General features: G+C 42.2%; 1 protein-coding gene across 5 annotated transcripts in view; it reads left to right on the top strand.

Moving 5' to 3' along the window:
* Nucleotides 1-14,385, top strand: part of GNB4 (G protein subunit beta 4) — a 169,469-nt gene that overhangs the window by 55,316 nt on the left and 99,768 nt on the right. The window contains exon 1 of one of the 5 annotated variants that reach the window (XM_073626262.1): nucleotides 3,417-3,495. The exons of the other annotated variants lie outside the window; for them this stretch is intronic. The gene's annotated coding sequence lies outside the window, so the exon portion shown is untranslated. Of the gene's footprint in view, nucleotides 1-3,416; nucleotides 3,496-14,385 lie in introns of those variants that run through there. 5 annotated transcript variants of the gene reach the window in all.

Genomic DNA, 14,385 nt, shown 5'->3' with positions numbered 1-14,385 from the left:
CATACATTCAAGGAAATGTTGGAAAAATGGATTTCCGATCATAAATGTGGTAATCCACAGTATTTATGTATATAATGTATACCTTTTGAGACAATAGAGGTCAATGTACAGTAATGGCAAGAAGACTTAAGCTGGCCAGAGACGGTTCGAATGAACCGGCTGAGATTCGAACCATGTATGGGCAGGCTGAATATACCCAAGTTGATCGATTGATCAACTTGGGTACAATCAGCCTGTTGGATTTTACATGCGATCATTAATAGCATCTGTTATAGCAATAATCACTCTGGCTCTGTGGGAGGGATTCCCCTGTCAACACTGGGTTGTAAAGTGTGGGGATTCAGTCAGCGCAAAACGGTATATATGTCATATATCACACTGTGGAAGCAGCTGTACACTAAAAGGTCAATATATAAAAATCCTTCAAAACATGTAATAGGTAAATAACAGTGCAGTGCTAAAGATACATAAAGAAACAAAATAACAGATTGCTCATAGCATAAAATGTTAAAAAGTCCCCTTTGGTATGAAAGATGGATATAAAAGTTGACAGATAAGATCTCCTCAGCGGTGATAAGGCTGCTCATAGACATTCATGTGTTATCTCCTAATCAGTGATTCCTCCACCAGCTAGCCAAACCGCTCACCTCAATCACTGGACCCTTGCTTTAACAGATGGGTCAAATTGGCGCTCACCACTTAATGTGGTCACAGATGGAAGCTTGGATGTACAGATACAATGTCCAACAACTTTTAACAACCGCATGTTGTCACTCTTAAATTCCAACTGTAGTACCATGAAAAAAAACAATAAAAAATATATAGTGCACACTGTGTAGCTAAAATACTTTCTTTTATTCATAAAAGCCGGGTACTCACATAAAAAGCACTGTAACCCCATTGCTGGGATGAATGGCATGTAGTATTATCGGTGAACATAGGTTGATAAGGTGGCTGCAGTGACATCACAAAGTCCTTCTACGGCTTAGTGACACTTTAGGTTTATCTATGAGGATATTTGTCCAAATGGCTTGATATATTGCAATTACAGGGCAGCAGGCACAAATTTTGCTTGTGTGACACTCTAGAGTACCAATTGGGTCAAACCTGGTTAAACCACACACAAGACCTTCTCCTACCTCTACAATTGAGGAATGCATTCTCTAGCCATGAAAGTGAAAGGAAACGGTAATGGTTCTTTTGTGTGGGTGCTTTTTTATACACACACACCAAAAGTATTGGGATGCCTGTCTTTACACGCACGTGAACTTAAATGGCATCCCAGTCTTAGTTTGTAGGGTTTATTATGGAGTTGGCCCACTCTTTGCTATAAGGGCTTGTTCACACTTGACTAAATTTGTAACGCTTAACAAATGCTCCTATAGCGTTACTATGGGTGTTAGACTCGCGTTAATGACCTTTTAGTATGGGCATTAGACTAGCATTTTACAAGCGTTAATGATGAGTTAAAATTGCTCCCCAAATTCCCTATGGGCAGTTTTGAAGTGCTTGATGAGCGTTAAGACAAGCTAAAACCGCTCCATGAATGCCTATTCCATTGCAGTAAATTAACTAATCTTAATGCCCCACAACTGCACCGCAACTGCCTGCCAGAGCATTTGCGAAGCGTTACCATAGACCTGAATGGGTGGCGTAGAAAGTTTGTATGACCCCCACGTGCTTGTATGCATGCCTGACAACGTCGGGGCATGCTCCTAATGAGACGACGGATGGTGTCCTGGGGTATTTCCTCCCAGATCTGGACCAGGGCATTACTGAGCTCCTGAACAGACTGAGGTGCAACCTATCTGCATCGGATGGACCGAAATATAATGTCCCAGAGGTGTTCTATTGGACTTAGGTCAGGCGAGCGTGGGGGCCATTCAGTGGTCACAAATTCCTTCATCCTCCAGGAACTGGTTGCATACTCTCGCCACATGAGGCCAGCCATTGTTGTGCACCTAGTGGAACCCAGGACCCACTGCACCAGCGTAGGTTATGACAATGGGTCCAAGGATTTCATCCCAAAACCTAATGGCAGTCAGAGTGCCATTGTCTATCCTGTGGAGGTCTGTGCGTCCCTCCATGGATATGCCTCCCCAGACCATCACTGACCCACCACCAAACCGGTCATGCTGAACGATGTTACAGGCAGCACTAACCTTCCCCATGGCTTCTCCAGTCCCTTTCACCTCTGTCACATGTGCTCAGGGTGAACCTGCTCTCATCTGTGAAAAGCACGGGGCGCTAGTGGCAGACCTGCCAATTCTGGTGTTCAATGGCAAATGCCAATGGAGCTCCACGGTGCCAGGCAGTGAGCACAGGACCCACTAGAGAACGTTGGGCCCTCAGGCCACCCTCATGAAGTCTGTTTCTGATTGGTCAGAGACATTCACACCAGTGGCCATTTTGTAGGGCTCTAGCAGTCTGCTCATCCTGTTCCTCCTTGCAAAAAGGAGCAGACCCCCCCCGCTGATGGGTTTTCTTCTACGGCCCTGTTTAGCTCTCTTAGAGTAACTGCCTGTCTTCTGGAATCTCCTTCGTTACTGCCAGCACTGAGGAGCTACAGTTCATTGAGGGAACCATGAATGCCAACATGTACTGTGACATACTGAAGCCGAGCATGGTACCCTCCCTTCGGAGACTGGGCCGCAGGGCAGTATTCCAACATAACGACCCCAAACACACCTCCAAGACGACCACTGCCTTGCTAAAGAAGCTGAGGGAAAAGGTGATGGACTGGCCAAGCATATCTCCAGACCTAAACTCTATTGAGCATCTGTGGGGCATCCTCAAACGGAAGGTGGAGGAGCGCAAGGTCTCTAACATCCACCAGCTCCGTGAAGTCGTCATGGAGGAGTGGAAGAGGACTCCAGTGGCAACCTGTGAAGCTCTGGTGAACTCCATGCCCAAGAGGGTTAAGGCAGTGCTGGAAAATAATGGTGGCCACACAAAATATTGACACTTTGGGCCCAATTGGGACATTTTCACTTAGGGGTGTACTCACTTTTGTTGTCAGCGGTTTATACATTAATGGCTGTGTGTTATTTTGAGGGGACAGCAAATTTACATGGTTATACAAGCTGTACACTCACTACTTTGAAATGTAGCAAAGTGTCATTTCTTCAGTGTTGTCACATGAAAAGATATAATAAAATATTTATAAAAATGTGAGGGGTGTACTCACTTTTGTGAGATACTGTATATACACTGTGTGTGAGTGTGTAAATGAACCTTTAGCCATGTTGTTGGATAGCTTTTCAGATGGATTTCAGTCTCAAAATGCTTTTTTGCTTATTGAGCTAAGCACTGAAATGTGCATTCCCCGAATGGCTGGATTTAATGCACCGTACAGCATTGTGGGCAAGGAACTGGTTAAGTTTCCTTTTTTAGTGACGCAGGCCTGTGAATCCCATGGCAACTGTCTGTCATGTGGGCTCAGCCTGTGTTGCAGAAGAAGAAGCTTCCTGCTGCTGGGAGTTGCTAGGCTTCAGTGTAAGTAGCATGGAAAATCTCTTACTGCTCAGATGACCTCCCCTATTTTGTCTGCATGTTTTCCCTTTTAGTGTAACATCCTGGAGGGGGTGGCTGGGTCCCTTCTAGTCATGACCCAGGCTGCTTCTTGAGAACGGGAACTGAAGTGTATGCGACTAGAGCGCATGTAACAGCTCCTGGAAATATTAGGAACATGAAATGTGAACATGTTGGGGGAGGATTTTTACAGGGGTCTGTATCCAACCACAGCATTGCTGTTACTGGCAAAAAATCTTTTCGTTCCTTTTGTATCACCAATCTCGTCAGTAGTTACGAAAAGCGTTTTTCTAATGGAAGCGGAAGGTTTAACCCTTCGAAATAAAGGGTCTGCTTTTATTTAAGCAATAAAGGCCACGTTTGTTCGGTGCATCTGTAAGGAGAAATCTCACATGACTGGGCCGCTGCTCCACTTTGTACATATTTGTGTATGGAGTCTGCAATTCACAGCCTTTTACTGAAGTACTGCGCTGTAGAATATGTTGGCGATTTTTATAAACGAAAGAATAACAATAAAAAAAAAATGCATGTTTACTTGCAATCAAAAGCTATTCTAGGCCAGCAGTCAAGTCTTATATGATCCTGCAGTTGAACTCTAAAAACTTTACACAGACGATTAATCATGTGATTTCGAGCGTTGGCTATTTCTTGTGCTACTCAAGCAGCTGCAAGATTAATCTCCTGAAATTAAGCTTTCAGCTCCAGTTCAATAATCGTCCTCAGTCGTCCAAACTGACTGAGGTTTTAATTACATACATTTTCACATGCCAAACTGTAGCACTCCCCACACGCAGTAATATTTTGGTTTCAGATTGTTGAGGCTCGTAAGAAAATCGGGTGTACATTTTCGTCCAAAGAATTTTCATATAGTGTGTACACAACTTTTCACAGCCGATTTCCGAATTTTCGTCCGAAAATTCCCCAAGAGACACACTCCAAAATTGTTTTCCTATGGAAACAGAATGAATGTTTTTTCCTACAAGAAAAATCAGAAAACCACTGCGCATGATAAGAAACCATAAACCACAAAAAAAAAAAAAAAGAATTTTCGTGCAAATTTTCGTTCATCGGTTCCCGATTTTGCTGTGAAACAACGAGAAAAATCAGACGATCATTCGCCCGATTTTCTTATACACAAAAGAGGAACTTCCGCTTTTCGGAACCCTCCCCCATCCGGTGTCACATTTTGCACCTTTCAGGGGGAGGGGGGTGCAGATACCTGTCTAATACAGTTATTTGCACCCACTTCCGGGCATAGACTACGCCCCAACCCGCCCCCCCCCCCCTCGCTGTCTGCTGGGAAACACACGGGTCCCAGAGACAGCAGGGACCATCCAGATTGAGCAGCACAACTCACGCATGCGCAGTAGGGAACCGGGAAGTGAAGCCGCAACGCTTCACTTCCTGATTACCTCACCGAGGATGGCGGCAGCAGCTGAGAGCCAAGCGATTGATCGTCTTCGGCTTCCAACATCGCTGGACCCTGGGACAGGTAAGTGTCCATTTATTCAAAGTCAGCAGCTGCAGTATTTGTAGTTGCTGGCTTTTAATATTATTTTTTTATTTTTTTTACTGTTATGCAAGGTAAAAAAAAAAAAAAAACTGCATGCAGCTTTCCCCCAAATACGTACCCCGAGCCAGATCCAGTGATGTACATAAGAGGCGCTGCTTTCCCAGGTCTCTGCCTCCTGCCTGTCATTCACAGCTGGGGGGGGGGTAGCAAGGGGTGGGACTGAGCTATAGAGGTGGCTCAGAAGCGAGCACGCCCTATTTACCGCATAGCAAGCGACCTGGGCTGGTTCGAGGATTTTTATCTACTGAGACAAGGTTTTTCCACTCCCGCCACCCCCTCCATAACGGCAGTCCTGGAGCCATTTTTTTTTTTTTACATTTTTACGTTTTTTGTTTACATGTTTTAAAAATCATTTTAGGCCTGAAAATTACTTAAAACCCCCAAAATATTATTTTTATTTTTTAAAGCAGAAATCCTAGAGAATAAAATGTTGGTAGTTCTAATTTTTTATGTTGCACAACATTTAGCGCAATTTGTTTTAGTAGAGGCAAATTTTCAGTAATAAATACATTAAAGTTCATTTCTGGGCACATAAATGCAATTTATTATCAAATTGTTTTGGTAAACTAGAAAAGATGAGGTTGTGCCGAGTAAATAGATACCAATAGATTTCAAACCTTAAAATTGAGTGTGCCCACAACGGGGACTCTTAAAAGAATCTACAGGACATCAGTTTAGAGTTATGCAGGAGAACTGGTGCTAAAATGATTGCTCTCATTCTAAGCATACGTGCTGATATATAACATGTGTAGTACAACTGCCGTTTTCATTCCTATGTACCCCAACGCACGCTTTTTTTTTTTTTTTTTTTTTTTTTTTTTTTTAGGTGTGAGTGTTCCAAAAAATATTTTTTAATATTTTTTATTTGTGTCCTTATTATATGCTTTAAAACATATTTTTTTTTTTTTTAATTTTTTTATTCTTACATAACTTGCTAGCCAATAGCCCCCTATGTGATAGCATATACACTCACCAGCATATACACTCACCGGCCACTTTATTAGGTACACCTAGCTAGTACCGGGTTGGACCCCCTTTTGCCTTCAGAACTGCCTTAATTCTTCGTGACATAGATTTAACAAGGTGTGTTGGAAACATTCCTCAGAGATTTTGGTCTATATTGACACGATGGCATCACGCAGTTGCTGCAGATTTGTCGGCTGCACATCCATGATGCAAATCTCCTGTTCCACCACATCCCAAAGGTGCTCTATTGAATTGAGATCTGGTGACTGTGCAGGCCATTGGGGTACAGTGAACTCATTGTCATGCTCAAGAAAACCAGTTTGAGATGATTTGAGCTTTGTGACACTATCCTGCTGAAAGTAGCCCTCAGAAGATAGGTACACTGTAGTCATAAAGAGATGGACATGGTCAGCAACAATACTCAGGTAGGCCGTGGCATTTAAACCAAGCTCAATTGGTACTAAGGGGCCCAAAGTGTGCCATGAAAATATCTCCCACACCATTACACCACCACCAGCAGCCTGAACCATTGATACAAAGCAGAATTGATCCATGCTTCTTGAACCAGTCTGCCCATTCTCCACTGACCTCTGACATTACAAAGGCATTTTCATCCACACAACTGCCGCTCACTGGATATTTTCTCTTTTTTGGACCATTCTCTGTAAACCCTAGAGATGGTTCTGGGTGAAAATCCCAGTAGATCGTGAGTTTTTGAAATGCTCAGATCAGCCTGTCTGGCACCAGCAACCATACCACATTCAAAGTCACTTAAATCCCCATTCTGATGCTCAGTTTGAACTTCAGCAAGTCATCTTCACCATGTCTAGATGCCTAAATGCAATGAGTTTCTGCCATGTGATTGGCTGATTAGCAATTTGTGTTACCAAGCTTTTGCCGATGGGATGGGTTTTTTTGGATGAGAGATATTGCATTAAAGTAGATGGGAATCCTCTCATTATTATATTTTCCTCACCTTTTTGTTTTCATGTTCCTCCGCAGCATTCCTTTGGTGGTCACCGGTGACTTCTTTGTTTATTGGGCCTCTTGCTGTGCCAAATTTTGACACTGGGGGGAGAATCTTGGATTTTCATTTGCAGTTGGCAGAATTTGTTGCAGTTTTCGTGGCCTCCGCTGGTTGCTGCTATTACCTGAGCTATGCCTCAGACAACTTGTTTCAGGTCCCTTCATTCTTATCATTCATGTATGGGGTACCAATGTAGGGCTTTACTAGTCTGTAGATTCAGTCTCCTCAATTAGGCTTGTTATTGCTCAATGTTGTGCAACTTTTATCATATCTATAATTTGGTCCAACATTGTCCCTTTTCTGGTTTGGGCCCATCGCATACTTTTCTTCTTGCTTCTGGTTCTTGTTTTGGAGCGGTTTTGCGGCAAGGTGAATGCCCAGGTTTCCAAATTTGTCTGCAGGATTGGTGGCCACCACAAGGGTCTTGAGGGAGATAACAGTATTTTTTTCAGGCCTTATGGGGTTCATTTATATGATTGGCCTCGATATGTATAATCTCAGCCTACGATCTGTTATCGAGCAGGTGCTGGCTGCGGTGGGGCTCTTGTCAGTGTACCAATGACTTGCGTGTGGCAGTTTTAACCTTGCCAGCATTTGATGTTGCTTTATGGGCTATGCCCTCAAGTTAAATTCTGGGGTCCGTCTAAAGCCTGTCTGACACTGATGGTAAGGGCAGGCCTCTTAGACTATGTGAGTTTTATGTTTTATGGGTGCTCACAATATAACTGTGACTGGTATTGTTGTTTGGTATACTTAGAAATTTGTTAAATTTGGAAAATTCACTAAAGCAGTGGCCTTGCCCTATTTTCAACTTAAGCAGTTTCCATGTCTTTTTAGTGTCAAGCTATTGGTTTATTAGTTGGACATTAATGAACCTATGCTTCTCAGCAGTCGTATATTCTCCCATACAAGACACATCTCTGGCTTCTTGTACAATACATATAAACATGCAAATCGGGAAAAGAATAATGATGTCCACAAACCAACCTATCCTTTCTCAAGGAGGACTTGTTTAGGCAAAATCTCTTTTACCTTTTTAAAAGCCCCACAGACTACTTCGGAGCCCATCTGAGGCACATTGTATGACTGTGAGCGAGACCGTTGCATGCCGCTTCCAGTGCAGCAGAAGTCCTAAAGCAGCTGCCAACCCCAACATGGTGGTCTAGCACAGGTGCTTAAAGCGGGATTCCGGCCTAAAAAAAAAAAAAAAATTAAAAGTCAGCAGCTACAAACACTGTAGCTGCTGACTTTAAATAAGTACATACCTGTCCTGGGTGCCCGCGATGTCAACTGCCCAAGGCCGACCCGTCCCTCGGCTCTCGAGTTCCGGCACCACCATCCTAGGTAAGGGAAACAAGCAGTGGAGCCTTGCGGCTTCACTGCCAGTTTCTTACTGCGCATGCGCGAGCGGCGCGGCGCTCTGTGAATGGCCCCGTGGTGTTCTGGGAACACACACAGTTCCCAGAAGACAACTGGGCCGCTCACCGAGGAGCAGAAGACGCCACAGAAAAGGAAGAGGCAGATTAGGAAGACTGCCTAGCAACAAGAGTTTAGGTAAGTTTAATTTTTTTTTTTATATTTTTTTTTTGGATTTTTGGTGTAATTTTTTTTTTTCAGGGTGGCCCCCCACTTTAAGGGACACCAGGTGACAGCATGACAAAAAAAAATAGCACAGTTCTTCATAAGAGTCCAGTGAGTGGGAGAAAGCAGAGAGATGATGGGGGAGAGGATACAAAACGCCCAATACTAAGAAAATAAGCAAAAAAAAAAAACACCAAAGAAAGTAGCAGATAAGCAAATAAAAGGATGATGAAAGATGCATTAAAAACAATAGCCATTATGTAATCTATTGGAAATTTGTCTGAATATAGCAGACCCAGTTTACAGAAAAACAGATAAATCCCACATTTAGACCCCATTCGTACTTGGCGATTTGGAATCGCCACAATTCTGGCCACAAATCCAAATCACGTAGCAATCAGTGCAACATGCACAACATGTGTTTGGGCACCCCAAATGCAGTGGGATTTTGCAGTGCGACAGAATTGCACTGCAATCCTGGCAAAATGTCACTTTAAAAATTGTGCGAGGCTTGTCCCCACAAAAAAAGGATGCATAAACTTCTATAAAACATTTACTATTTAACTATAAAAAGTATTTTACAATGCTAAACCTTTCATTCAGTTTATAAATTGTATTTGTAAATTTCAGAAACCCAGTAAAGGGTAGTGTTAAAGCATTTGTGGGTTTAACACATTTTTTGTATAATAATTCTCCATGTAATGTGGTGTGGCAGGAGGTGTGTACTTTGCCTAAATACTTTCTGCTAATAGGTGTCCCTTTTTCTCATCTCAGAAAGTTGGGAGGTATGGAAAACTGTCAGCTACTAGATGGTTATTTCTATCTGTTGGCTTACAAAATAATTCAGTTGGAAAGCACCCATTGTGTTGGCTAATTTCAACATCAAGGAAATGTATCTACTCTTGACTGCTATCCAGAGTAAAAGATTGTAGGCATACAGGAATTTAAATAGGAATGAAATGCTAGTTCCTCCTGCGAGCCCTGTCAAATAAAAGAATATGTTGTTTTTGGATCTGAGCCTTGCCTATACACGGCTGAGACACATAATAGGGGAATCCCTCCTCGCAGAACACGGTGTTCACTGTCGGCTGCTATAGCTGCTGGCAGTGACTGTATGCACAAAAATCCAACAGGATGGTTGCAGTAAAGTTGATCGATGGGTCAACTTTAGTACAACCAGCCTGCCCATAGATAGATCAAATCCTGTTGGTCCCTGCTGAACCGACCAAGATTCGATCCACCTATGACTGGCTTTAGGAAGAAGAGAGACACAGTGATGATTTTGCTGGGATGAGGATAGGGTATTTAATAAAAATGGGAAGGTTTATTTTAAAAAAAAATTATGGTTTTCATGATATTATTTATCTAAGGATAACTAGGAATAGAACAGTTGAAAGAAAATCCTAAGGATTTATCATGTGTAAACCACATAAACTAGCTAATAGTGCGATTTTTGTTTAATCAAAATATGCAATGAAGATACGATTACTGTAATTGGTACTTGTCACCTCATGTTGATTTGTCCACTATTTGGGTTCAAAATTTAAGAGAATCTTATTGTTTCAGCATTCTCTGTGTAGAGCGCAGCACCAATCTCTGCTTGCCCTCCGTGATCTGGGGTGAAAAAGATGCTGGCTGTTGAAGCCCCTGTTCTAGTGTGTTGCAAGTCCATACAAGAAAGACCATACACTAATGATGTCAATCCTCAAAGATGCGTTTATTCAGGGCATTTCGCTTCACACCTGGTGCTGGAAGCTCATGTTCCGTGCACGTTTCTCACACCGCGTTCAAAACGCACTCCAGTTACGATCTGCAGCGCGGGTATCTGAATTAGGTTATTAACACCCCAAATTCAGGTCACAAATGCAGTGTGTATGTCTGCACCGGATTGCATGGTACAAAAGTACCATGCAATGTGGTTGCAGTGAGCATGCACTACTTTTGGTGTGATACAATTTCAGCTCATTGAAATTGAATTGGCTGAAATCACACTGCACAGAGATGCATGTGAATCGCACAGGAACATACAGTGTTTCCCTGTGTGAATCCCATTCTGAAGCGGTCCTTACAGTCCCTGCCTATAGCCATACCCTTCTGATGTTTCCCCCTGGTTCAGCTCAGTCATAGAGATGGGAGTGACCGGGGAGGGTAGTTATACACGACATACAATTAGGGCTGGTTCACACCACAATTTCTGCGTTCTGGATGCATTTTTGAAAGTGCATTTGCAGGTGTTTTTTAAATGTTTTTGATGCATTTCTTTCAACTTGTTATTTCTTCATCTCAATTCAGGACATGTACATTCCAGTGAATTTTCCGTGCATTTTGCCAAGCTCTAGATGTGTTCCATACAGAAAAAATGGCAGCATGTTCTACTTTTATTGACTGCACTAGAATGCACTGCACTGAACTAGGGTCTATTGGAATGCTTGGAAAACACTACGCCTGTGTACTTGATGCAGAATAAAAACGCACTGGGTGCATCTGGTGTGAACCAGCCATTAAGAACACTTCAGACTGCTGTTATTTAAAGGGATATAGTACACGTTAAACAAAACACTGTTCACATAATCTTAGAGATCACACTTTCATCAATCACGCTATATTGAACAAATTCCTAAAAGCAGCAGAAAATAACTGAAACATGAAAAACAGGAATGAAGAAAAGACGGGGGGGGGGGGGGGGGGTGGAGGGTAGGAAGCAATAAAAGAAAAAGGAGGGAAGGTCTCATCCTTAATAGTATGTAATGTCCTAATGTTTGGAAAATGGTCCATCATGCGGTCATGTCCGTATACATGTCCTGAATAAACATATCTTTTCAGGACTGATGTCATTAGTCTGTGGCCCTTGTATAAAATCTTGTTTTACTTTTTTTTTTTTTTTTTTTTGAGATATTAAATGGTTTTTGTTACCCCATCCCCTCCCTTATTAAAATCCCCCTACACTTTACAAAAATTCAGTTTTGTTCTGCAAATTTTGAAGCAATATCTTATAATAAATGATGGGCCTTTGGAGATTGCAATTATTGGTCCCTCTACACGTAGAAGGGTATTAGTAGCAAGTAATCAATTTTCCTATACAGAGATAACAACCTGTTTGATTCTAATAATGCAGAATAGGCAGTTTATACATTACTTACAAAAACTAAATGAAATGCTGACGCCTTTGCAGTCTTTAGACATAGACCTACTTTGACTCCTATTGTGGATTTTTAAAGTACCTTTGTGGACTTGCATCCTATGTTTCTTTGCCATGTATTGGTATGGCTGAGATACATAGACAACATTTTTATTTGGCAGGGCTCATTACTATTTGAATTTCCATATGCCTACAATCTTACTCTGTATAACAGTCAAGAGCAGATACATTTCCAGTTGAAGCTCTTGCATACTATACTGGAGGCCCATAGAATAAAGGACACCCCAGACTATCTGGATTTCTGATAATGTGAATATGGCTGAGGCAGGGGGACCCTTTAGGAACACATTTTTACAATGGTCAAGTGACAGGGTCTTTTTAAAGTTGTGGTTCCCTTAAACAAAAAGTTGAAAGAATAAATGGCTGTAATGTAGATATGATAGAACGTGTGTTCTCAGAGGACTGCTGTAAAGTAACATGAATTATATCTTCCTTTAGCATGCTAAATATTAATTACAGACAACAAGTAAAATCTATCAATAAGCTACTAAGGCAAAACAACAAACATGGCAATCATGCTTGTTTTTGAAAAATCACGTATATTTTGAAGCCAAATTCAACTTACAGTTTAAATTAGCTAAATACATTCAAGGGGCATCAAAACAAAAGGTTTGTTAAGTAATATTGTTCATTTTCCATTAAAAAAAACAAAAAAACAAAAAACAACCACAACCTGAGTAGAAAAGCCTGTCCACTGCCTTTAGAAAGGGACCCTTGCTCTTAGGCTCCATGCACACTGAAGCTCAAAAAAGCTTTTTCTGGACGCCAGATTGCTGGCAAAAAGGTGCTTTCAACAGCGTTTTGTACTAGCGTTTATGAGGGTTTATGAGCGTTTTTTAGCGTTAGCGTTTATGGGCGTTTTTAATAAAAATACACAGAGGACACTCAAAAAATCCCACAATGCATTCCAAACTCCCACAATGCACTGAAAAAATAGAACGCCGAACGCTAATAAACACGTGTTTATGAGCGTTTATCGGCGTTTGGCTTTTTTAGCTGTGAAAAACGGCACTTTGAACAAGAATTTCTGGCGTTCAGAAAAAAGCCTATAAACTCCACTGCTCATTAAAGCTAAAAAACGTCCATGTGTGCATGGATACATAGGCTAACATAGAGTGGAGTTTATGGGCTTTTAAAAAAAACGCCCAAACGCCAATAAACTGCAGTTTATCAGCTCCAGTGTGCATGGAGCCTAATGCCCTGTACACACGATAGGATTTTCCGATGGAAAATGTGTGATAGGACCTTGTTGTCGGAAATTCCGACCGTGTGTGGGCTCCATCACACATTTTCCATAGGACACACAAAGTTTGAGAGCTTGCTATAAAATTTTCCAACAACAAAATCGGTTGTCAGAAATTCCGATCGTGTGTACACAAATCCGATGCACAAAGTGCCACGCATGCTCAGAATAAATTAAGAAACGAAAGCCATTGGCTACTGCCCCGTTTATAGTCCCGACGTACGTGTTTTACGTCACCGCGTTCAGAACGATCGGATTTTCCGACAACTTTTGTGACCGTGTGTATGCAAGACAAGTTTGAACCAACATCCGTCGGAAAAAATCCTAGGATTTTGTTGTCAGAATGTCCGATCAATGTCCGACCGTGTGTACAGGGCATTAGTGTGAAAGTAATGGTCTCTCTGCAGAGGTAGCACTGGCAATGTTGATAGTAGATGTTGTTAGAGAGCATTTGTGATGAATATTAGGCTGGTTTCACACGGACGTTCCGTTTTTTTTTTTTTTTTTTTGTTCAGCTCAGTCACATTTAAAAATCCTTTAAAAAAAAGGATCAAAAATGGATACGGATATATATATATACAGATTTTTACCTCTGTTTTCATATCCGCTGACAAAAAAAAGTGACTGAACTGAACACTATATATAGCTGGTTGCTAAGGAGGGGGCCGGGAAGCGGGCCGCCGTGTCCTTAACAATCGATGAGTCATCAGCTGTCAGCGGGGTTCCCAACTGATGGCTGAATATAGAAAAAAAAAATTGCCGGTAAAAAAAAAAAAAGACGGGGAAAAAATGGTGTGAGGTCCCCCTAGGTCCAAACCAGGCCCCTCAGGTCTAGTATGGATACAGAGGAACCCCCCCCCCACGCCAATTTTTTTTAACCACTTGCTGACCAGCCGCCGCAAGAATTACTGCGGCAGAATGGCACGGCTCGGCGAAACGTTACCTTACGTCGCTTCGCCCTATGGCCACTAGGGGCCCGCATCGTGTGCGAGAGCCCGGCAGGGGCGATGACCGCCAGGCTCCCGCGATTGCTCGTGACAGACAAGGGAGAGGAGAGAGATCGTGTGTTCATACTATGTATGAACACCTATCTCTCTCCTCCTAGACAGTCCCATCCCCCCACAGTTAGAACACACTGAGGGAACACAGTTAACCCCTTGATCGCCCCCTAGTGTTAACCCCTTCCCTGCCAGTGACATTTACACAGTGATAAGTGCATTTTTTTAGCACTGATCGCTGTATAATTGTCAATGGTTTCAAAAATG

The sequence above is a fragment of the Aquarana catesbeiana genome, linkage group LG04 (genome assembly GCF_042186555.1).
Source record: "Aquarana catesbeiana isolate 2022-GZ linkage group LG04, ASM4218655v1, whole genome shotgun sequence".
In the NCBI taxonomy this organism is placed as follows: domain Eukaryota; kingdom Metazoa; phylum Chordata; class Amphibia; order Anura; family Ranidae; genus Aquarana; species Aquarana catesbeiana.
This window is presented reverse-complemented; position numbering and strand designations above follow the sequence as displayed.